The following is a 26,784-nucleotide window of genomic DNA, read 5'->3' as shown; positions in this document are numbered from 1 at the left end:
GAGCAGAAATGATGTCATACTTAGATTTGGCATCCCAGGCTTTGTTTTGTGATTTCATAGCTCTCGGAAAAGGCAAGTTTTACATGGAAGAGTTCTTAGACATTATTTGGAGGGCTGTTGTCTACTATCTAAGATGAAATGGTTTTGTTTAGTTTAGCTGTTATATGAATGAGACATGCAACTTTTTTTTTCTAACTTAAAGTAATGATTTGAGCGGGGCAGTGGTGGTACACGCCTTTAATCCCAGCACATGGGAGGCAGAGGCAGGCGGATCTCTGTGAGTTTGAGGCCAGCCTGGTCTACAAGAGCAATTTCCAGGACAGGCTCCAAAACTACAGAAAAACCTTGTCATAAAAAACAAAAAAAATAGTGAATTTAAGGAATATATGTGATGGTTAGTTTGAAGTGCCAACTTGATATAGTTCAGAATTATCTTAAGTTCCTCTGGGAGGAACTGTGAAACAGATAGCCCATCAGCATGTCTGTGAGAGATTGTCTTGATTGTTGAAACTGACATGGGAAGCATTTCCCACTGTAAGTGACAACATTTGGATTTGGGCCCTGGCCTGTATAATTGCATAGAAAGTATTGAACACAAACAGGTATATGTACATTTATTTCCTCTCTGCTCCTGATCATGAATGTGATGTGAGCAACTGATTTAAGTTCCTGCCAACTTCCCATAATCATTGAGTGTCACCTAGAATTGTCAAGAAAATAAGCATCCCCAAGTTGCTTTAGTCAGGACATTTTATTTATCACAGTAACAGACATGATACTAGGACTCTCCTTCCTGACAAAAATAACTGATATAAAATATTGTGACACTGATTTAATCATATATTCACATATTTTCTCTTTTCATTTTATATTTATTGTCTTACAATCAAGGATGTGTTTAACAAGACACAGTTATACTTATTAGTTGAATTTTCTGGCTTATTTCTTTTGGAAATAGAAACATTAAAAAAAGAAACCTATATAGGATGTAGACAAAGACCTCACTGCTTAAAAGCCCAATTTGTCTTATTGATAAAATCCCACACTCAAGTATTTGGAGACATTTCCCAGTCCATTTCTTTGCTTTCAACATCAAATTGCTACTCTCTATATGAACCTCAGGACTTAGGCCTCCACAAAGAGGCAGGTATTGATCACCAAGACAAAAAGAGAAAAGTGTCACTTTTTCTTGCAATAATAACCATACCTTTCAATTATCTCTGAAGGGACAGAGCATGTAATAGAAGACCTTTCAGAAATGAACCATCCAAGATTACAGGCCTCAGAGTCTGCCTATTTTATCTTTCTGTATTATAAATCATTGTCTTTCTAACCATGTTCTTGTCCACTTCACATGAAGCCTCTAACATTTCTAGCCCTCTCTTTAACCACAGCTGTGGTTTTTATGTTAGATATGAAGTATATAAAAGCCAGTTCCAAACTTATAGCAGTACAAGATTTGGTAATTTAATGAGGATTAAAATAAAATAATAAAAATACTTTTGATTATCTTTTTCTCTGTAACTTTTAAGATATTGCAAAAATTACAATATTTGTAGTCTTGACTATCTAGCTAATTAGAGCAACCTTTCATTTTCTCTTTCATGGAATAGGAATAATCTCATTCCCAATCTGAATCAGAGCAAAAATTATACCTAATGTATGTAATATAGTTAGTAAATAATTAAACATACATCCTTTAAAACTTAGGCATAACTAACTAACCAAAGTAGTAATTACATATATATAGTGAGTCTTTCTCTGTCCCTCAGACAGCTCCCAAATAACCACACTAAGATTTATTATTAATTATGAAAGCTAGGCTTGTTTCTAACTAGCTCTTATAATTTACATGCTACCACATAACACATGGCTTGTTACCTCATCTCCTACATACTGTGCTTCCTCCTCATCTCTCCACAACTCTGCCTTTTTATTAAACCAATCACAATGACTTATCCTCACACACTATAATGGAATATTCCACAGCATTAGTGGGAATATAGCATGTGCTAGATATTTTAAATAGGTTATCTCTAATTGTCATACTTTCAAGCGGAACTTTTTATAATGATAAAAATCATTTCTGTGTTCATCATCTTTCAAAGTTATAATAAAACCCAAAAATAAATAACTTAGAAAGAAGTGAAGATTGTTATTGTTGCTTTTTTGTTTGTTTGGTTTTCATTTTTTAATTTTATTCTTATTTTCATGGTTTTAGAGGTTTTAGTCCATGATGACCTAATCCAAATCATTTTTTGCCTGTGAGGCAGTAGATCATGTTGGTTAGGAGTAAGTGATAAGCAGAATCAAGCTGCTCACCTTAGATGATCATCAAATAAAAAGGAATGGAAGGGAGAGACTTCCAATGCATCATTTGTGAGGGCTAATATCAGTTGTCAATTTGAAAATATGTCCAAATATTTGAAGAAAATCTTCAGGCACAGTGAGAAGTAATTTACAGGTTAGTACCTGTTCATGCCTATGAGAGGGGAATAATACTGGGAACTTGATAGTGGGAGAATCACTGTCCAATTGATCCAGTATAAGAAGAAGTTCATTCTGCTTTACAAATAAAAGTACCACTCCCTTTTAGTTTGAAGAGAGTGGCATTCATCCCAGTTCTCCAGGAGGCCCGTGGGGAGATAAGATGATTCACAGGAAAAAGTTCATAGAAAGGAGTCTAAAGATACTCTCCATCCTTCTAAGCTTTCCTGATAAGCAGTCATTCAGGAAATATATATAGTTTGAACTTTTTGTATTTTTCTGAAATTTCAGAATTTTATCATATCACACGTAAACATTTTTTCCTCTATGTTAATGAAAACCTATGAACTCCTGTATCTATAGTGCATCTTGATAAACCACTAAACTTACAAAGCTTTTCTACTCCCCACTTCCTGAGGAGATGATGCTACCTTCCTTGTAAAGGTAATACCCATTCCCCAAGAACCTTGCTGCTCCACTTTGATATCTTCTTCCCTGTACCTTCAATATTTTCCTTTTAATATACCATTTCACCTGACTTTGAGCCTTCACAATTCTTTCTCCCTCAAAACACAAACATAGATTACAATGCTAAAAAAAATAAAATAAAATAAAATAAACAATTTTCTATACTCACCAGACAGCACATTTTCTTTGTCTTCCCTAAATAGCAGCAGTTTCATAGGAATTCCCTGAACTGGCTGTCTCTGGGTCCTCTTTTCACATTCATTCTTCAACACAATACAGTTTGAGTTTTATTAAGGTCTACCAGTACTGTTATTACTTAACAGCAATGCCTTTCCATCTAAATGGTTCTTTGAGTCCTTTCTCTGAATGAATTGTAATATGTATACATTATTTTCCACATCTCTGGAAAACACTCCCTTCCTTTTGATGTTCGGAAGACTAGTCTCTATTCCTGGATAATTTTTCCTTAAAATTCTTTGTGTGCTCCTATTTATCTATATGTATCTGATGCCAGTGATGCAAATAGTTGTTAGTTCAACATAACTTGTTAGTATTTTTGCATTGAATTCCATCTTACACGGTCCCCTTTGTCTTTTTTCACATTATACCTTCTAGTCATAAGGAATTATTTATTATTTTGTGCTTTTTCGTGGTCACTTTTATCTATATCTAATCCAGTCTCTACTGGGTTTGAATGCAACAGGTTCAACACATGGTGAAATCCTCTCTCTAAAATCGGATATCTAAAATTAAATAATCTTTTCAAAATTTCATAAGGATCTATGTTGTGGAATATTTGTATACTGTGTGAAGATATATTATTATGACTGGTTTAAGAAAGAGCTGAATGGCCAATAGCTAGTTTGGAGGAAGAGGAGGGACTACTGGGGACAGAGAGGAAGCTAAGGAATAGGGACATGTGGATTACCTCAGAGAGACACCTAGAAGACACAGAAGAGAAAAAGGAAATGCAAGCTGGAAGACAGGTAACACCATGTGATAGACTGTAGATTATTATAAATGGGTTATTTTAAATTATAAGAGCTAGTTAGAAACAAGCCTAAGCTACAGGCTGAGCTTTCATGATTAATAACGTCTCTGTGTCATCATTTGCAAGGAGGCTGGCAGGACAGAAAGACACATCACAGATCTGGTCTTAATTTTATCAAACTTATTCAGATTTAAAATTTTGATCATCTTGTTCTTCATTTCCCTTCCTAAGTCAACATTCAGTTAGCAACCAAATCTTGGTTCAGTGTCTTATTGTGCAGCGTATTTCCTTTCCATCTCTATCTCTAAAGTCTTCCTGTAGGACACTGTTGATATTCATCCTCTGGGGGTGACCAATATTTAGTTGACCCTTCATTCCCTCTTCCCTTCTTCAAACTCAATCTTTCTGATGTTTTTAGAAGTAATTTAAGACAAGAATCTAAACATGTCATTTCTTTCCATAAAACTTACCAGTTCTTCATTCTCCAGAGACTCCAAAGCAATTTTTTGAATGGTATTAAATATCACTTTGAAATTATAGGTTTCAATGATTAACTTTTCATCATTAAAGGGAGATTTTGAATTATTTTGAGTCTTCTAAAATTTTAGAACTTCACTGTGTTATTCCATGACACTAATCATGGTTTTGCTCGTCTATATTTTCTCAGTCTTCCAAGGTTTCGACTTTTATCTTCCTCCTGTGTGTTTTACACTCTTGACATCCAGGTACCTTCAACTCCTTTTATCACCAGAAAACTCCAGTCACTTCTGTGAGAAGACCACTCTTTACATAGAGATATTCAAGAGAATTACAGGTCTCATTAATGGCAAGCCCCAACTTGTAGAGGCAAAACTTCAATGTACAACTTTTCCTTTATGCCCCCGATGCCTATTTGATGAAGTCACATTATCTGTGCATTCCAAAAGCCTAAGTCACAATAGAAGTGGGAGAATTTTAGTGATGAGGTGACATGATGATATTGTTACATGATTGGGCTAGGAAATCTTTCACTTAGAATAGTACATGTCCACTTACCAGGAGAATTTTAAACATGGAGGCTTTGAGTACCAGCTAGGAATGAAAAAGAGAAAATGGAAATTATTGGGTGACTTTCAAGGTGAAGGACCTAAGGTAATTTTAGTTCCACAGCCACCTGCTGTATCCTCTCTACCTAGACCTAGTCCACTGCTTTGTGACTAGCTTCTGACCCTAGAATAATTTCCTACCAGGTAACCTACAAACAGCATACTTGGAAAGGACCCACCTAGGCTACTTTATCCGTCCCCTCCTTCTCCATTATGGTCTCTCTAGGGTGCCCCATAGTACAACCCCTGCCACCTGCCTCAGTACTTCCTCCCAGACTATTTCTATTCCTTTGGTATGACTACCCCAGCCCCACATTCTATCAAGGATCAACAGCTATCACCGGAGATAAGGACCTAGATAGGATGCCTGAACGATCCCTCTCCGTTATTACACCAAAGTCATCAATGTCATGCCGAACCTTCAGGCCTTGCCATGATCTCACATTCTGTGTGCAGTCCAGCGAATACATCAAACTCTACCCCACCTGAACGTTCTTCTAGTTCCAAGTCTTAGTCTAAGTGCCATCCTTTCAGGTCCAATTTAATCAGTTTCTACTGCACTATTCCCAACACTAGGCTTGGCCCCTCCTATACCCTGTGTGTTAACCTAGCTTAGTCAATTCTCGTTATCATGGTCTTTCCCACCACATTCTACCTCCAGGCCTAGTCCTGGGTGGCATAACCTATGTCCATATCTAGTCTGTTGATCTCTCTGACTCCATAAACTTATGCATACCCTCCTCAACTTCTAGTCCCTACCCCAGATCCTAGCTCACCTGTACCATATTCCACATCTAGGCTTTGCCCTGACTGTACATCTTTGTGAGGATCCATATTGGTGAATACTTGAAATTTCACCATCCCTACCTTCAGGCCTTGCTTCATAGCTTATCCACTGCCCTAACCTGAGACATTCTAAAATATTACATTAGAAATACAAGCAAAGAATGAAGTCCACATGCCCAGGTCTCATTGTAAAAACGTCTACAATATGAAAGGGCAAGGCAGCATATCTCACCATGAAATCACAAGTATTATAGAAATGCTTTCCAGTGAGAATTACCTACATCCTAGATGAATCACAGGACATATACTCAAATAAAAAGCAAACTTCATCAAAAAATACAAGGAACTTAAATAAGACACAAACAAACAGTCTGCTGAGCTTAAAGAGAATTGCAACAAATGCCTGGCAGTTCCCCTAAAACTGTAAGTACAACAGCTCTTGGAAATGATGAAAAAAACCTAGAATTTGAAACAATCTGGGTTTAATAAATAAATGTAAATATTAAATGGAACTCAAGCTGAAGTGAAAATGAAACTGAAAAACTTCATAACGCAATTGGAAAACTCCGATGAAAGCCTCCTCAGTAGACTAGATCAAGCGGAAGACAAAATATCAGGACTTGAAAAAGTAAAAGAACTAGACTGTATATACTTAGAATGTGAGAAATAGTCAAAAGAATGTGAGACAATATGAGAAGACAAAAATCTTTGAATTATAGACATAAATGAAGAAGAATTCCAAACCAATGATGTAGAGCAGATCTTGGACAAGAGTAGAAAAAAACAAACAAACAAACCAATCAACCAACCCACCAACCAAATCATAAACAAAAACCAGAAAACTTCCCATTACAGCTTTATTCATAATATCCAGAAACTGAAAACAACCTTGATATTCCTCATCCAATGAATGGATAAAGAAAACATTGTACATTTATGCAATGGAGTATTGTTTAGTTGTTAAAAACAATGACATCATAACGTTTGAAGGCAAAATGATGGACCTAGAAAAAGAAATCGCCCTGAGTGAGGTAACCCAGATTCAGAAAGACAAACATGGTACGGACTCAGTTATAAGTGGATATTAAGCTGTTAAGTAAAGGATAATCCATACTACAATCCATAGATCCAGAGAGGCTAAGAAACAAGGAGGGCTCAAGGGGGAACACATGGATCTCCTTGGGAAAGAGAAACAGAACAGAATTTTGTGGGTGAACTGGGAGCAGGTGGGTATGGGAACAGGAGAGATTAGTTTGGGGGTGATGGAAGGAGAGAGGACTGAAATTGGGGGAATTTCAGGGGCTATGTGGAAATCTAGTGTAATGGAAACGCCCTAGAATCTATGAGGGTGACCCTAGTGAGCATTCCAAGTAATGGAGGATATGAAGCCTGAACCAGCTATCTTCTGTAACCCAGTAAGCCTTTAAATAATGGGACATGGACATGAACCTAACCACAAAACATTCTAGCTACTTTTTTTTGGCATGTTTGCATTTGTTTGCATTTTGCAGAAAAATTTGCATTTCTCTGATAACTAAGGATATTGAGCTTAAGTGTCTTTCAGTTATTTTAGATTCATCTGTTGAGAGTTTTCTGTTTAGGTCTATACCCCATTTTTATTGGATTATTTGTTCTTTTGATGACCAATTTATTGAGTTCTTTGTGTATTCTGGAAATCAGCCTTCTGTCTGATGTGGGGTTGGTGAAGATCTTTTCCCATTCTGTAGGCTTCTATTTTGTTTTGTCGACTGTGTCCTTTGCATTACAAAAGCTTCTCAGTTTCTGGATGTCCCATTTATCAATTGTTTCTCTCAGTGTCTCTGATATTGGGGTCCCCTGTGCCAATGCATCCAAGTGTACTTCTCGAAAGACCTAGCAATACCACTTTTGGATATATACCCAAAAGATACTCAATCATACCACGAGGACATGTGCTCAACTATGTTCATAGCAGCGTTATTTATAATAGCCAGAAGCTGGAATTAATCTAAATGCCCCTAGACAAAAGAAGGGATAAAGAAGATGTGCTACATTTACACAAAATGTACTACACAGAAAAAATAACGACATCTTAAATTTGCAGGCAAATGGATGGATCTAGAAAGCATCATGTTGAGTGAGGTAACCCAGACCCAGAATGATAAGTATAATATGTGCTCACTCATAAGTGGCTTTTAGACATAAAGTAAAGAAAAATCAGCCTACAATTCACAAACCCAGAGAATCTAGATGGCATAGAAGACCCTAAGAAGGACATAGATGGATCTAATCTACATGGGAAATAGAAAAAGACAAGATCTCCTTAGTAAATGGGGACCATGAGGATCATGGGAGAGGACAGAAGGGGAAGGGGGAAGAAGGGAGGGAGTGGAGAAAATTATATAACTCCATAAAAACAATTTTTAAAAAAATTTTTAATATCCACCCTTGTCCTCCCAAATTTCATGTACATTTTATGATATAAAATGCATTCAGCACATCTCTACGAGTTCCTGGTATCCTAGTACTTTAAGCACCGGTCAGAAGTTTAAGTTCAAAGTAGTTTATGAGATTCAGTTAAGAATGTCTGATAGCATGATAAATTGAAGTGTGGATTACACCGTTTTGTCTTTTGGAATATGAGCCAAATTTAATAGTACTACAAAGTGAGTACTGGGGCAGTCAGGTCATGAATGTGATGTCATTGTGAAGAGGTCAGTGTCTATGATGGAAACAGGGGGAATGATGGGCCTTATTGAAAATATGCTGTGAGTAAACAGAGTGAGGAGACAACCTCACAGAGACAGACCTTTGACAGATGGCAGGGGGTATGAAAGTGACTTGATTTTGAATGTCCTATCTTCTAGACCTGTGGGAAAGGATTGTGATATTGAACATACCATTAAAACTAGAGGATGAACCCTTTGGAGACATTTGTATTTGGAGCAAAACCTACACCAGGCACCTAACGATGATGAGAGTCGGTGATAACGGTAAGAACACTAACACTAACCCAGGTAGATGTCGTCTTGCTTTAATCTCATGAGTGTGTTCTTCATGGGCCTGGAAAGGCAATCTTATAGAGTATTTGTGGACAGTCTCTTCAGAAATCCTTCCCAAAGTCAAAGTTCGTTGTCATCTGCTCTTTGTGGGATGTGGGCAAATGGATGGCCTATTCTGAGCTCTATTTCCTCCATATTAAAAGAAAAAAAAATACATCATCGGGAATTAACAGACTGAAATAAAATACTTCAAATTTACAATGCTGCAGAGAACTTAAAACAGTTCATTTTCTCAGCACATATTAGCAGTTGAAACCAAGAGTTATAGAGAAAGGAGTATAAAGAAATTTTATTGAAACTCTCTATGAAAGGAATGAATGGTTATAGTTTGGTCAAATGTGATGTTATGCAGGATGAAAATACCCAACCTTTGCTCATGGACATGCTACTTAACTCTCCCCCTTGAGGGGATCAAATATCAGTAAAGTTCCTGCCCCCCTGGGCTAGGAATTTACATCCTCTACATCCTCCCAGTAAACAGAGCCCACATATGCAAGGATTTCTCTGAGCCATTCATGGATCAGCAGTACTTTAAGGAAAGGAGCACAGTGTTAATGTGGCTGTCCTCCTGCCACTCTCAATCCAAGTACCTCACACTGGTGAGAGGCAAAGTAACATGTTAAGTTACTAAACATATTACTAAAACACTGCTTATCCAGAGGCATGAAATGATTACCTGGATTGGAGATCAATGTGTTACTCTCCTATATAACTCTGTGTATGGCCACACCGTGTGCCCAGAAGAGCTAACTAGGCTCAAGTCTGATCATCCTGATTTCATACATTCCTTTTTAATTTGACCTCTTCTTTGAATTTTCTTTGTAACACCCTACATAATTACATACTTAATATCTCCCAACAGAAACTCTAATCCTCTATGCCCAGAAAGTATAATTATCAAAGTATGTCTTACTTTCCTGTATCTCTTTTAAGATAGATTTGCATATGTGGTTTTCTCTTTTCTGAATACACAATCACTTCTATATTGTAGGCTTCAAACACACACATACACACACTCACACTCATGCATACACTCTCACACATACTCATAAACTCACACACCCACACTCACACATACTCACACACACTTATACATACACAGTTATACACACATTTGCACACACTTGTGCATACATTGTCACACAACCACACATATGAACACACATACTCACACTCACAAACATACTCACACACACTTATACCTGCACACTTATACACACACACTACTCATACGCTTTTATACCTCCACACTTATTCACACGTATACTCACACACTTATACATATGCACATTTACACACACATTTACTCATACCCATACACACACTCACACCAAACTCCACAGAATTGCCTTCTTTCTGCTAACTCCCTCAGCCCGTCTTATCTCTGTCAGTCTTTCTCCGTTGTTCCTGTCTACAAAACTTATAAAGTGCCTGATGCATAGGCCTTATCTCCTCCTGATCAAATTATGTGTGACTGTATGCACTCTCTCTCAGGAAGTATGAATGTGCAATTTCTTTGACTTGAATGATATCGCTTCCATTTTCCATGTGGCTGCTTCCTTCTCAATACTCAGGTGTCAGACCAATTGTTGCTCTTCAGAGATGAATTTCATGACTGAACATAAAGCCAGCCTGCCCATTTCAAATCACTGCCATTCACGCTCTGCTACATTCGCTCTCGTTACCTTGTTTTAGCTGTCTACATGAGACCATCTTATTTACTGTTATCAGTTGTTTTCTCCTTTAAAAATAAAAACAATGCCTTGAGGGCAAAAGTTGTCGGTTTTATTTATCGTTACACCTCTGCACCTTAACAATATCCACTGTAGAATTATTCTCAGCAAACACTGTTTGACCAGATGACTGATTGCCATCCTCATTAAACAATAAGCTTCCATTATTTGGAACGTGTGTGCCTTCTAAACTCGCTATATAGCCCCCAGTATGTGTTAAATACTTAAATATATGTTGATCAAATGCATGATGGTGAGTTAGCCCACTAGAGCTAGCTATCCAATAAAAGATAAAGAAGGCAAGCAATTTCATGGACTGCCATTACCTGGGAGGGTGTCTAGCCAAGGCTGGCTGGAAGAAAGCAAAACATTGAAAGAAAATCAGGATACTGAAGAAAGCAAGTCTATGCATTGTATGTAACTCAGCATATGATTGTAACATTGACTTGACCAAGTGAGTTTTATACTTCAGCACAATTCACACTTTAAAAAGTCTCATTTTAATCCCACTATAGGCTCACCTGCAGCTTCATTCAAAAGTCTGTGCAGGGAGTGAGTTGCTTGTGACAGGTGTCCAACAACATGCTAACAGCCAAATCTATTGGGAGCCCAATGTTGCCTCTCAGCAAAGCTTCCATTGATGCCTCACCCCACCCCCATGCCCTATAAAGAATGCCATTCTCTTGAGACATCACAATAGTAGTTCACAAATAAACCCTCATCCTTTGAGAGAGACTAACTGTAGGGGAAAAAGATAATTACTTAGTTCCTTTATCTCCAAATTATTTGTAATAAAATCTGAAATCGCACCACAAGGTCTTTCATGAGGATGTCATAAATTAAGATGCATCAGTGTATCTGGTACATCTGTTCCATTCTCTGGCCCTTTGTCTTCTGCAAAGAGCACACCAACCTCAATACCCAGCAGACAGCGTTTACGCAAATGATGTCGTGGTCTACAGCATTAATATTCAGTGATTGTCTGTCATAGACACCTTACTGTACATCTGTTATGCAAATGTATGTTAATTCTGACTCCCTGACAGCTGCCTAGCTTCCCTCCCTAAAATGATCTTTTCCATTTTGAAGTTTGCAATCTGTTCCCCAAAATGTTAATCCAACAATTAGCTGAAATTGCTAAACAGAAATTGTACATGTTCAGTCTAAAATAGAAGGTAGCATTTTAAAATAGATGATGAATCTTCTTCCCACATCATTTATTTTATATGTGCTTGTACACAATGTAAACATTGATCTCAGAACAGCTTTGGTGGGGGTAAGTAGCAGTTTTCCTTACCCAGGTCCTTGGGGTGTGACGAAAGAAGAGACATCATTCCTATCATCTATGGGACTTTGTGGTCAAAGATGATTTTAATGATACACTGCTCATTTCTAAGTTCAAAATATCTTTCCTTCCCAAATAATTTGTATCAACGACTTGGATATTAACAAACAGCAACACAGAATTATAAAATGATGAATATCCTAAGAGAATAACCCAGGACACACAGAGAGTAGTAAATGGTATCTTGGTAGAGGTTTGATGGATGTTAAAGAAGGATGTTTCCATACTTACTTTCATTCTAAGGCATAGGTGATAGATCCTGAGGAGTTCATAGATCTTTGCAGAAAGATTTCCAAAAAAATATAGTATTTGAGATGATAACTCAGAACTAAATTATAACAAATACTTGGTGAAATCTGCCAGGACACAGTACATACTTGTCATTCTACTATGTGGGAGGCACCATGTTGGCCATATTAAATAATGCTTAACATTCTTTGGAGGATAGTGCTATTAGGAAGGCTATTTTAATTATGACAATGTAGCTGGGAAGTGACTTCTGAAAATGCAGGAGACTTCTACTACGTCTCCCAGATCTCTGCTCTTGGAGGGGAGACCCATTGGATGTTTGGAGTGAAGGAGGGCATAAACTTCTACTTTATGGAGTCTTCTAGTTTGTTCTAGATAAGTGTCTGGTATTGATCTTCTGGGATATCCAAAACACAATTAAAGGATATGGATTTGGATCTATTCTCCATTTTAGCAAATTTAGAAATTATTTGTCTTCAAAGTTATTTATTGGCCAGACCTACCCTTTTGGTGGCATAAGAATCTATTTCTAAAATAGGTGCAAGAATTGCCAATGTACAGGAACAAGGAAGTCAGGACCACAGGGGGTGCACCCACCCACTGAGACAGTGGGGCTGATCTATTGGGAGCTCACCAAAACCAGCTGGACTGGTACTGCAAAAGCATTGGATAAAACCGGACTCTCTGAACATGGCAGACAATGAGGGCTGATGAGAAGCCAAGGACAATGGCACTGGGTTTTGATCCTACTGCATGTACTGGCTTTGAGGGAGCCTAGCCTGTTTGGATGCTCACCTTCCTAGACCTGGATGGAAGGGGGAGGACCTTGGACTTTACGCAGGGCAGGGAACCCTGACTGCTCTTTGGACTGGAGAGGGAAGGGGAGAGTAGTGGGGGGAGGGGGAGGGAAATGGGTGGCGGGGAGGAGGCAGAAAATTTTTAAATAAATAAATAAATTGCCAATGTATAAAGCTCCACTGCAGTCTAATTTATTTGTTTTGTAACTTATTTGTAAACTCATAATAAGACAAAACATGGGTATGCTAAAGTTATACCTAATGTATGATAATCCTTCACTGATTCTCAATGGATCTATCAATAATATGTAGCCAGTAAAAATAAACCATTCATTGGCTTTTATACAATTATATTATTTAAAGGAAGTCCAAGATATTAAAGTTATTATAAATGCATGCTCATATCCACTTCATTCTCAGAAATTTGGTCTTGGAGTCAATAATTGGTTCTTACAATTTGTTATTCACATACTATCAATTGAATAAGTTATTATAACAAGCCTCATAAAATTTCCTGAAGACTCAATATATCTTTATGTAAATTCTTTGTGGATGCAAGATTTTTACAAAGCTAACACAAATGAAAAACTCACTATCTACAAATTCACCTACCTTTCCTATTCCAACCAATGATTAGAGGCAGCACGCAAAGCTGATGCTTAAGGTCCCCTGAAACACAGATTGTTAAATTTCTCACGGTCTCCAGTCAGTGTCTTCCCTCACTTTGAAGAAGCAGGTAAAGGAAGAGTGCAAAGAGACAAGAACATGAGAAGGACAGATACTCCTCTTTGAGGAACTTTATTTTCCTCATTCACAGGAACTCCCTAGGACAGCAGCATAGAAATTATCCGCATTTTGTAGGTGGGGAGAGTTTTTAACCACAGCAATTTTAGGGCTCTCTTAGACACTTCCTAGTGAGCAGGTTCCCTGCCAAACCTCAAAGCCATTTGTTGGGGGGGAGAGGGGCTTCTGCTTTCCATTTTCATTTTTTCCTCTTCCCCAGATGGTGTATGTGGCTTTGGCTCTTCATTTTCAGGCTTCAGTGACCTGGATGATGGACGAGGATTTGCTTTGGACCTCTGAGGCCAGACTGGAGTGCACGTGTCAGACTCAGGATGGGCTCCTATCCTCTCCTGATACAGCCCCAAGTTGAGCCCTTCTTAGAAGCTTTATAAAACATGGGAATCATGAGTTATTCCAGACATAAAAGGGGCAAGCTCTCCACTCTCGGAAGCAGCCCTCCTGAAGCAGCTCTGGAGGACCAATTTCCTCAGCATGCAGGTGATATTGATCCTGCACATCACACACACTGCGATGTTAGGCACAAGAGACTAGATGGAAGAGGCTCAGCAAATAGAAGTAACCACTACCTCAAGCACAGCTCAAGTCAAGCAATGTAACTGTTCTCATTAAGGGCGTGACCTCTCACTCTCTTGGGGCACCTATCTGAGAAAGAATGTTTTCATTATTTTGCATTTCAGTATAAATTCTTTAATGCCTTTGGGATTAGTTATTGGTTTGCTAATGATATAAGACAGTTAAATTAGAAAATCATTAATAAATAATACATGCTTATCTTAAACAGCCCATATAATTTGAAACAGAATAAGTAATGTTTTGATCTTAGGACAACTCATTTTCTTTAAATACCAGTGCCCTGACTAGACCTGATTATGTATTTTGTATAACCTGGAATCTTAATGAATTCTTCATGATGACTGATGTCAGTTGGCTTAAAATATGTTGACATACGGATATTGTAAGGTGCTTAGGAGTTCAATATTTCTAGAATAATATTAATTTTCCGTTTTTCATCATTTTTGCTTGACTTAGTCTAATTTGTTTCCAGTGACTTGTTTTCTCTACTCTTGTGAGGCATTAAACTGTTATTGAATAGGAACAATATTCAGTAACTCTGTGTTGATACCTACAATGCCTCAGGTTACTTTCTTTATTTAAATTTGTAACTACAGAAGCAACTGCAACCAATATAAATATATGTGAACAAACACAATCTAATATTGCTAAATCAATTTGATTTGGGAAAAATGTTTGCAGAAATGCTGATGTGTAGTCACTATCTACAAGTATATTGATGATATTGTTATCAGCTGTTCATAAGCATATAAAATTAGATGCTACTGAGTTATATGAAAAATTAGTTTCCCACTGGTCAATCACACTGTACTCTATTTTCTTAGAGTCATATTAACTATGCACAATTGTAAAACATGTTGCAATTATCTCGAAATTCATACCCTTAGGTTACACAGTTTTCACAGTTTCTTGTATTATTTGCTCAGCCCATACTCACTTCATAGTTGAAGAACATTATAATTTTTATTTAATTTTGCTTCTCTAATTCTATGTTCTTAAAAATAAACTGTGTACTTTCCCACTTTAAGACACAGTTATGGACATTCATAGTCTCTTATTTTTTTTGGTTATTTTTACATTCCAAACTTGACATTTCAAGGGGGCAACACTCAAGTCAACTTGATATGTCAGACCAATCCGATCAACATGCTTCAAGTCAGTTGTTGCACCTTTTCTTTGTTTTCTGTTTGATTTAGAATTTTCTTTTGCATGTGAGGTAAGACGTCATATTCAGTTCAGGCTCCAGAGAAAGAAATCTCCCTAACCTGCATGCAGATAGAAGAGCCTTGCTCCAGTGAGAATGGGGTGGTATTTACAAGCCTTTGATGCAGAGGCAGTTTCATAGATTTCCCCAGAGTAGCATGCTCTTTCTCATGACTGAACATCTGACAAGGACAAACATCTTCACTGTAAAGTTCCAATGCAGATTCAGTGGTCAAGACTTATAGAAGAACTTGGGTAGAGTGAAAGTCAGGATATGTAAAAAAATGTAAGAAAGAAGGAAGATGAGGTACAGATGGAGTGTGTAGGTGTGTGGGGGGGTGTAAGGGTGTGTGTTTGTGTGTGTGTGTGTGTACATATATATGCATGGACTTTACCTTGCAACTAACTACAAGCTAACATGTGGAGCTGAGTAGATAGCCCCCTCAGCCTTACATGTTGGATGCCAATGGGTACTGTGGGGAATCAATCTTAAGACTTCAACAAAATGCAAATTTCCACCAGTGGATGTGGGATTCCCCTCTATATGCTGTCAATACCATTTGTTAATAAAAAAACTGCTTTGAGCCAATTGCAGAGCAGGGCAGAAAGAGCTAAGCAGGAAAAACTAAAGTGAATGTTGGGAGAAAGAAGGGTGGAGTCAGAGAGAAGCCATGAAGCCCTACCAGAGACAGACGTCAAAACTTGAGCTGGTAAGCCACAGCCACATGGCCATACACAGATGAATAGAAATGGGTTAGATTAATATGTAAGAGTTAGCCAATAAGAAACTAGAGCTAATGGACCAAACAGTTATTTAATTAATACAGTTTCTGTGTGATTATTTTGGTTGTTGGCAGTGGGAATCAACAAACAGTTCTCTCCTTCAACAAGTGAACATAATGAGGTCACCATGCCCTACCAGGAGATAGATGCCTCACTCTTTAGGAAGAGAAATTGATATCATAGATTGAAGATATCAATGGGAAGGATCTTGCCTCTGCTCATAAAGTATAGGTAGGTAAGCTGGGTTTGAGGGATTGATGAATTGCACGAATAATAAAGAAGCAAAGGAAAGCAGTACTACATATCTCAGGAAGATCCCCAAAACACTGCTATGACAGTGATACTAAGAGCTGAAGCCTTTCCTTTCCTCTCATCCTCTCTGTAAAATGGCAACTCTTGAAGAGATTTTAGCAAACACAAATATGATTCAGAAGAATGCTTGCTTTTCTAACACATGAGATTATCTTAGAAGATGAATGGAACTCAGAGCTGCTTATAGTACTATGGAATAGTTTCGTTAGCATCTCAGTGGTTTCATTCAAATTAACCATACACCTAATTCCTCCTAGGTTCCTTTTCTCAAAAGCATAGTTTGATACAGAGGAATCAAAAAGAACGTCTGAAAAGAAAAAGTCAGTCATTCTCTGAGGATTAGTTGTTTTGTCAACAACACAAACTAAGATACACCTGGGAAAAGGAACTTTCAGCAGAGGCAATGCCTTCATTTGATTGGCCAGTAGGCTTATTTGTTGGCCATTATCTTCATTGTTAATTGACGGAGGAGTGCCCAGTCCAGTGTGTGTGGTGCCAACTGTGGACAGGTGGGCCTGAGCATTCTAAGAAAGGTAACTGAACAAAACAGGAACTAACCAGTAAGTGTCTGTCATCCGTTGTCCCCGCCTCTGCTTCTTTTTGACTTCCCTCAATGATGGATTGGGATCCAGGCTTGTATACCAAAAAAAACCCTTTGTCCCCAACTTGCTTTTGATTATGGTGCTTATCACAACAACAGAAAAGCAAAGTAGGACACATCCTCTCTATTTATCTAGTTGATGTGGTCTAGAAACAAGAGAAAGAACTATCCTTGGATGCCCCCATCAATCCTGTTTCTCCACTTTCTGACCCAGGGTGAAGGCTCTTGATAAATGAGGCACTATTCAAAGAAGCAGAGAATTCATTCTGTTATTGTTCCAAGCCTCAGGCACTGAGATACCTTTTCTCATTCTAAAATCAACAATAGCTTTAAGTAGGTCACTGAAAAAATTCATAACCTTAACATAAATTATGAGTAAGTATAATTCATATGTGAACACAACAGCCTCTCATTGTATCATTTCTTCCACTTTCATGTTACCTTTTATCCACCTGGAAGACTTTTCTAAATATTAATCAGCGAGACCTCTATTTCCAGTAAATGGCTGTGAATGCAGAGACCTATGTTGGCTCAAGGTGCTAAGAAACGATGTTGTGCAGAATAGTTATATGTCACCTTGAAACAAACTAAAGTCATCTGAGAGGAGAGAACCCCAGTTATAAATGTGCCTACATATGATGGGTTGTAGACAGGTCTCTAAGGCTTTTACTTTATTAGTTATTGATGAAGGTGTGCACAGCCCATTGTGGATAGAGTCACCCTTGGGATGTTGACCCTCTGTTATATGAAAGCAAGCTGAGCAAAGCCATGATGAGCACATCAGTAAGCAGCATTTCTCCATGGCCTCTGCATCAGCTACTGCCTCCAGGCTCCTGCTCTGCTTGAGTTCCTATCCCGACTTCCTTCAGTGAAGCACATTGAAATAGAAATGGAAATCAAATAAATCTCCTCCTCCCTAACTTGCTTTTTGGTCATGATGTTTCATTGCAGGAATAGAAACCCTAACTAATATAGGTGTCCTGTAATTACTAGGTAAATAAAAAGAAGGCTTCGGAAATATGGATTTTGGGGATTCTTGTGACCAAACAGAAGAGATATTTGTGATAACTCACAGAAGATGTTTGTTAGGTAAAGAAGATCTTACTGAGGTACCATTACTCCTCTCTCCTACTCTTAGTGAGACTGAACAGAGCATAGCTAAGACTCTAGTTTTCACTCTTTTTCTTATTTTCTAGTCTCTCATCTTGCAGGTATTGGGGAGATCTGGCCTGGCTGAACAGGAAAGTAGAAACAAGATATAAAAAGTAACCTAAACGTTTAGATATTTGGGGTCAAAACAGTGTTTATTTAATATATGAATAAAATAACAAAGTGACCAAAGTTAAAGAGATCTATAATGCAAAAGTCACCAAGATCATTTATCTTCAACTTATGAACCACACATTTCATGCCAAGTATACTAAAAATCTCCTATCATCCTCCCTAATGCACAATTGAGGGGCCTCAGACCTAGAGGAAAGGGACTGAAGTGCACTCCTAAAACAGCCTGTTTCTGGAAGCATGTACAGACCATCTGCGTGCACTTTCCTGTGCATTTCAATATATAAATAAAGTTAAATCATAGTATGCAATGTCGAGGGGTGTTGTGGGCAACATACAGACCAAAGGCCTCATTTTGTAGAGACAGAAATGGTACATATACACATATACAGAGAAGAAATGGCTTGTGTCTAGATCAGCTCATATCCACTTGATAATGGAATCTATCTCCTGACCTTAGCTTTAGAGTTCTGTTTATTTAAGTAGACACTTATGAGATCTTTAAGGACGTGTAGTTGAATTCTGAGACAGTGTCAATTGTTAAGAAAGACTGATTTCAAACTCTTCGTTTTGCAAACCCCACTGAAAAGTATCAGACTGGAGAGGCTTTACAAGGTTTGTTTCCAAATGCCCAGATCACCCTGGGTATGAAATTGATCTTTTCCAGGGTGGCCTGGTATAATGCCTAGGACTTTTATTAAGTCCATGCCAGACTTTGTTAATTGGATGATTATTATCTATTTTTACTTTAAAATGACTTTATCTTCCAAAAGTTTTTGCCCATAAAACTAATTCTGGAAAATGCAGTTGTGTTGTGTAGGTCAGATTTACTGAGAATTAGCTTGTTGTGTAAGAAAAGATGTTTTATTCTCTTCAATGAATACAGTTGATGCTATAAATTTTCAAATTAAAATTTCTTATGTTTAGAAAAAAAGAAAAATTTAACCTTTATTATTTTTCTATAACCATAGACTCAGAGTTCATTTTATAAATCTTGGAAACCTTTGGGAAACAAAATAAAATAATAACAAGAAATTCTGTATGACTTTGGAATCATGATATTTGTTCCTGTTTTGTAAGATATGATTATTAATTTGCTTAAAACATAAATTTTACCATTTATTACTTTATGTATGTATCCATTTCAACTTGTGAATGAGCCAAAATTTATATAACCTATCTATTTAGCTGTTTATAAGATAGATTGTGAAAATATCTATTTTTATTCATTCATTTTCCATCTATAAAATGGTATTAAATATCACTAGTCTCTTGTATATGTCAGTTGTCTGCTACTATTTCAATAGAGATCTGTATTCTCTAGAATTGCCAATTATTATAAACACTAACATCTGTGCTTGTTACTTTTCATGAATTTGGTACAAACTAGGATCATCTGGGAAGAGGAAGCCTCGAGTGAGAAAATGCCTCCATCAAATGCCTGTATGCAAGGCTGTGGGGATATTTTCTTGATTAATGATTGGTGTGGGAAGGTACAACCCACTGTGGGCTATCCTTCTCATAGGCAGACTGTTCTAGGTTGTATAAGAAAGCAGGCTGAGAAGGCCATGGAGAACATGGAAGCAAGCAGCATTTCTCCATGGTGTCTGCCTCAGTTACTAATACCAGGTGCTTGCACCAAATTCCTGACTGACCCCACTTACCTCTGTACTAGACTGTTAGCTGGGAGGTGAAGTAAAATCTTCCTTCCCCAAGTTACTTTTGGTCAATGTTGGGCACAGCAATGGAAAGTAAACTAACATCCTCAAACTGTTGCCTGTTCTTAATTTACTTGAAAAACACTTGCTGATTTTATTTTTATTTAATTAAAAAAACTCCTTAATTACTTAAACTGAATTAGTATTTATACTCAATACTAAAATGTGACTGGTTAACATTTGCATAGATTTTAATCTTTGCTATAAAAATGATGTTTCAGTTAATGTCTTATGATCTGTCATTTTGGAAGTATCAGAGCAACATTTTTATAGTCATGGTTGATAGATTAAACAAGGGAAAACTTTTTGCATTGTTGATTACAGTGTGCAAATGTCACTTTAGTGAGCTGGACCGCAATGCATAAATTTCAGTTTTTTCATGGTTTTGTCAACATCCTATGTTATCAAAAAATTAGATTTTTTTTTTTTGCCTATGAACACAGTGAATGCAAACAATGTCTTTGGCTTGAGAATTTTTAGACTGAGAATTACTGTGTTACACTGATTAATGTCATTTTCTTTAGACATATATAGAACTATGGGTTTAAACCAATAAAAGATTCCACTGAAGGAAAAACATGTCATAGGTGGGTTCAATGGTGTCTATTTTCTTTGCATAGTTCTTTAGTATTCTTTTTTATTGTTATTATTGAGCTATCCATTTTCCTACTCTTACATAGTTTTTGATACTAATTTGGAAAATTATGCTGTCGATGGTGGCATAATTTTTTAACTCTGAGTGAAGTTGAATAATCATGCTTCTCCATGCAAAGAAAATTCTACTGAGGGAAGGAAAAATCATAAACGAATGCTGTTGCTGTAACAGGGGCATGTGGAACTTCTCATAATCATACAGAGCTTACACAATGGGTTGTAAACAAAAAAGAAGAGCAAATTCACGGCCAATTGTCTTTTAAGACACTTTTATTTCTTTCATTGTTGAGAACTAGGAGAGGCTGAGTCCAAATCTCCAAAAGGGATAGTCATATCCACCACAGATTGATGACACCAAGTCTTGCTAGGGAGAGTATGCTTAGCATAAAGACAGAAAAACTGTCTGCCTTGCAGGGATACCAAAAACTGTGTAAGGCAGGGTATTAACACTCCCTCCACAGCTCAGAGAACACTTTGGAAGAGGTTGCAGAATCAGAGTCCAAGCAGAGGATGGGCAGATGTACAGCAAAAATGTGCCTTGTCTGTATGAAATGGCCATTACACCCATGAAACTTACTGCAACTGTGGCTCTTTGCACATGACTGGGCATATCAGGTACCCATGAAGAAGACTTGCTGAGATGGGTTCGGGTGGAAGACAGGGGCAGGGGGCATGAAAGTTGGGAATAGAGGTGAAAATGACTAAAATTTGTTATGTTATAAATGCATGAGATGGTTAAACATTTTGTTTAAAGAAACCCCCCTGAGCTAAATTCTTCACCATCCTTCAGGGACGAGGAGACAGAAGTGTGCCAGCATCTGTGAATATCCCCAAAATGTCAAAGCTGAGGAACAGAGAGGACTCGTATTTACAAAGCAACTCTGTCATCTCCCAGGACAGTCTCTGCTTGGATTGAGAATACAGATGCCTCATAGCACCTATTTAGTGGAAGAAAACGAAAGCTCTCTTTTTCTTGTAATCATGACCTGTTGTAGCATTCTAATGTTTATACCAAGCAGGTAGCAAGAAGAACTCCTGGGTGGGCAAAGGTGAAGGAAGATGTGGGTGAAAAGAGCTAACCATAGACTAGAAAGAAATCTACCTATGGCACCGGATACCATAGGCCAATGCAAAATGTATTAAAAATAATCAGTTTTGTTATGATAAATAACGGATGATGTAGACAAGGTGACTGTTTTTAAGAGATAAATGGGATGTATACAAAACCAAAATGGGTGATCAAGAATAGGAAAGGAAAATAAGTAAACATGTATAGTAAACTATGAACACACTGGGTGATTTAGCAGAAGGCAGGCCAGGGGACATGATTACCTCATGAACATTGGACAGAGAGTGTGCTCTGTGGCACAAAGGGGAAAAGGCAAGAAAAACAAACTGAAGTGCCAGAGGCCTGTGAATGTTTCCAGATGCTTTCCCGTGTGTCGGGTATAGATAGGAGAGAGAATAGATAGAAACAATACCTAAAAGGAAAAGGGTTAAACAGAGGAGGTGTTGGTTAGGAGGGTGGGTGGGGAGGTATGGGGAGAGAATACAAGAAGAGATGGGGCAGTAAACTGTAGTCAGGATGTAAAATAAATGAATAAATTCAATGAATACAAAATAAAACTAAAGCAAAGTTTTAACAAAATTATGTATTATAGAAAACATAAAATCTGTTACTATATAAAATACAGATTTTTAAAAAACAAAATTAAATGCTTTATAGATGTATTCAATGATAAAGAAAAAGGCAAGTATTAGAAACATTCGTGTACATTTTTGCTTGTTTTGGTTCTTTTAATGAAAGAAGTTAGCACACAGTCTGGACTAACCTCATATTCATTAGAATCTTCATGCTTCAACCTTCCTAGTGCTCTGATTATCAGCACGAGCCACTATGAACAGCTTTTTGCATGTTTATTAGTACACATTAAATATATCATATAGTAGCAGTGAACTAAAGAGTAATGCAATCCTAGTTAAAACACCAACACTCCTTACATAACTGGGAGGACAACACTGCTAAATTCATTTGAAATCACAAAAGAAAAGTGCTAGAAGTATCTGAAATATCAGATGTCAGATTACATTACAGAGCAGTTGTAACAAAAGCAGTATTTGTCATACTGGCATAAAAGCAGATATTTAAATCAACAGAGTAGGATGCAGAACAGATAAATACACCTACCAGCTAAAATAATTGATTCTTGATAATGGGGCCAACAGTGCACTTTGGGAAACCAGCGTCTTCAAATGGCACTAAGAAAACTCTTTGTCCACACACTTCTAGTTGTAAACAATGTCCAGGGCATCTTTCAGTTTGCTTCATTAGTTTCCCTATATTTTGTTTTCAATATACCAACATCAAAATGTTCAATGTTTATTATCTCCTTGTCTCCAAGACAACATTTTGTCACACCAAGTCCTAGACTTCACTGGCATGGTTCTATTGTTAGCCAGAAAATGGATAGAATCACCACCAAGCACACAGGTGTGCCATCTGGATGGGGCCATGACTTCTTTACACACAGGCAGCTAGGTCATCTTTTCAGTATGGATCCAGACCTGACAGATTTCTATAAAATCAGCCATCTGGAAAAAAGATTTTGCCAGACTCATCTGAGCCTTCATTCTGAGATTTTTCATTGTTTTATATTTCAGTGCCCAATGATATCTGCCTTTTCCTGATATGTGCTTGTGGGTTGCCAAACTCATGCCCCCATCACCCCTTGGGGCACTTCGGTGGTGCTTAGATTGTCTCTGGAAACCACAGCATTAAGTCTACCCTAGCTGCCCATCCTTCACTGCTTTTCCATTTCTTTCTTGCAAAATACATTCATTTTTAAGCATTTCTCTCACAATTCCTTCTGAAATCTTAGAATTTAGACTCTCAAGTATATTTACATTTAAATGGAGTTCTGGGGCCTTTTGGTATTTGGAAAAGCTTTTGAGATTTTTTTAATGAACTTCTAAAAGGTTCTTGAGTTGAAGCTTTTCCTAAGGGTAAGTCTCTTCTGAACAGCAAGAATCTTGATTAGTTAGGAACTTCCTAGCCCTCAATTTGGCTGTTCTCAAGGCCTTACTTTCTTTCTAAAGCTTTCACTCATACCTCCCAGACCACCCACAGTTGGTTTGTCAAGCTCTTCAGACTTCCCCTTCCTCATTATCTTGAGCTTGATCCTTCCTTTCCTTCTATTCGGGAGCATCTTTCCTCTATTCTCTTTCAGTCACCTTTCAGATTGATGTCTGTACTCTATCAATGTTATCTCCATCATGGAATACTTTCTAACTTGGCAGTTGTGACTTTGTTTTTAATTTGTGTTCTCTGCTCTCCCCCCCTCCCCCCGCCTAGAATAAACCAAGAGGAAATGATGTAATGTTTCTATACAGCTCATCACCACCTCAAACATCTATGAATCTGTTATAGTTTTGTGATGGAATAGGCAAAAGCATCTCTTCTTGCTGTGAAATGTGTGTCATACTGTTGGTGACTGCACTCCCATTTTGCACAGTAGAACCCAAGAATGTGTGTTTTTTATAATTTTGCTCTAGTTTTTGAGACAAGATATAGTCTCATGTAGGCTAGGCTGGCATTGGACTCATTATTTAGCAGAGGATCACCTCGAACTCCTGACCTTCCTACTTCTCATAAGCTGGGATAACAGGTATGCTTTGTATAAACATGAACTCAAGGCCATCTAGCTTCGTAACAATCTCTCACTTCATCCCTTGTCCCATGTGCTCTTAAGTCTATATTTTTTTTCTGTTGCACTATAATTTTTTGGAAATTATATGAACAGGTCTCATAACTGTTTGGGTCAGAGTTTTCTGTTAATTATCAGAGTCCATATGAATAATCACATATTTTTGTAAGATGAAGCCTGTGGTTGGTTTTGTCTGAGTTCTGTGCAAATATATTCCTGATTATGAAGTTCCTATTCTCAGAAAAAAATCAATCAGTATGCTTCACCAGCGATGGAAATTAGGGTGAGTGGCTTTCTGTCTCTGTGTCCTAGAATTCTCATTTGCGTTAGAGATTTAATTTGAAAGCATGTATGGAAAGGACATTGAGAGGATTGAGTGAAAAAACACAAAAGCTGAAGATGATACCTGGCAAACAGCAACAGCTCTAAGAAAGGTAATTATTCCTACTAACAAATATTTTCCTTCCTGCTGCATGCTAATCTTTGTTACTAAAAAAAGAAAAAGAAAACCAGAATCATGTGTGTGCATGTGTGCTCTTTCCATTCCCTGCACACTCTGTTGTAGTCCCTGACAGCTTATGCTCAAAAGGTCCAAAGATACGCAAAATATATTTGCTGTATTTATTAGTATATACTTAGTATACACAAAATAATTGACTTGAGCTCAGAAAGAAGCAAGTGTTGTCCTGTTAATGGCCCCATATTAGTTATAAATAAAACAGCTATTAAGTCAATGGAAAACAAGTTTGACTTCCAAATGAAAACGACTTTCATGGCCTTCCCAATTCACACGTTTTAGGATAAAAATCCAAACAATCTTTCTCAGATATGGCATGCTTGTCCCTTTACTGTTGCCTGTTTTATGTTTCAATGCAGACCCCACATAGGCACATGTTATAGATGGATGGCATTTAGTTTTCTAATTTAAATGAAAGAGCTATGGAATGCTGGTATTTGATTGAGAATACGAGGCTGTTTCAAGCTACGACTTGATCTTGAACTCGGACCTGCCAGCACTCCGCTTCTCAGATTGATGGATGGTTTTGCCGGCATCATATTTTCATTATTTTTGCTCTTTTGCTGCATGTGCCAAACCACGAGTACTAAATCACAGACACTAAATGTTGAATAAGTAGAACATCCATGAATTAAAAATGAGTCTGTTCACATATACATTCACTTATTTTATCTCATGGTGCACTTTCCATTATTCATATGATTTTCCAATTCTCCTTATATATCTTCCTCTTTGACCTTTATTTAGATACTTCACATTTTACAAGAGGCAGCCTTTGAGGGGAAGGGCTGTCAGGGCACTGTTTGACAGACTTGACTGTGGCTTCAGATTGGTCTTTACCCTGTTCTGTGACTTCAGGGACCATTTTTTTTTTCACTTACCAATCAACAAAATATACTACTCAGTCTGTAAATCTCTTTGACTTCATATCTGATTTATTATTTTCACCTCGAATTTTAGTCTTCTGTGTTCTAAACTAAAGACCCTTTTCTACTTCTTTGTACTCTGCTCCTTTAGTAACTATCTGTGACACCTTTCCTTGTTTCCCAACCACCACTGTTTTAGGGAGTAATGAAATAACCCGCTTTAAGTAGCAGAGAAAAAAAACTCACTTTCTTTGCTCATTCTTTCTTTATTCTTATTTCTCTCCCATCTTGTTTTAATTCTATCTACTCCAAATTCCTCTTTGAAGGTTGGCAATATTTCTCATTGGTTAAGCAGACTTGTTGCTTTTAGAGAGGACTTAAGTTTAGTTCTGAGCACCCATGAACTCACAACTACTTGTAACTAGAACTTCATATCCAACACTCCTTTTTGACCTCTGTAGATACTGATGTAAATATAAGCATAAGCATACACACACATATGCATGTAAATAATAAAAAATAACCTCTGGTCAGTGGTGGCACACATCTTTAATCATAGCACTAAGGAGGAAGAGGCAGGTGGTTCTCTGAGTTCAAGAACAGCCTGGTCTACAAAGCTATTTCCAACACAGCTACACATAAAAACCCTGTCTTGAAATGAAAAAGAAAACAAAAAGAAAAACAAAAGAATAAAAAATTAACCCTCAAAAGTCCATTTGGATTCTCTCAGGATATTTTAAGCCTCAATGGCATGCACTGCTAAAGACTTTTATGAACTTATTCTGC

This window comes from Microtus pennsylvanicus, chromosome 12, assembly GCF_037038515.1.
Source record: "Microtus pennsylvanicus isolate mMicPen1 chromosome 12, mMicPen1.hap1, whole genome shotgun sequence".
NCBI classification, from domain to species: Eukaryota; Metazoa; Chordata; class Mammalia; order Rodentia; family Cricetidae; genus Microtus; species Microtus pennsylvanicus.
Note: the sequence above shows the minus strand (reverse complement) of the source record.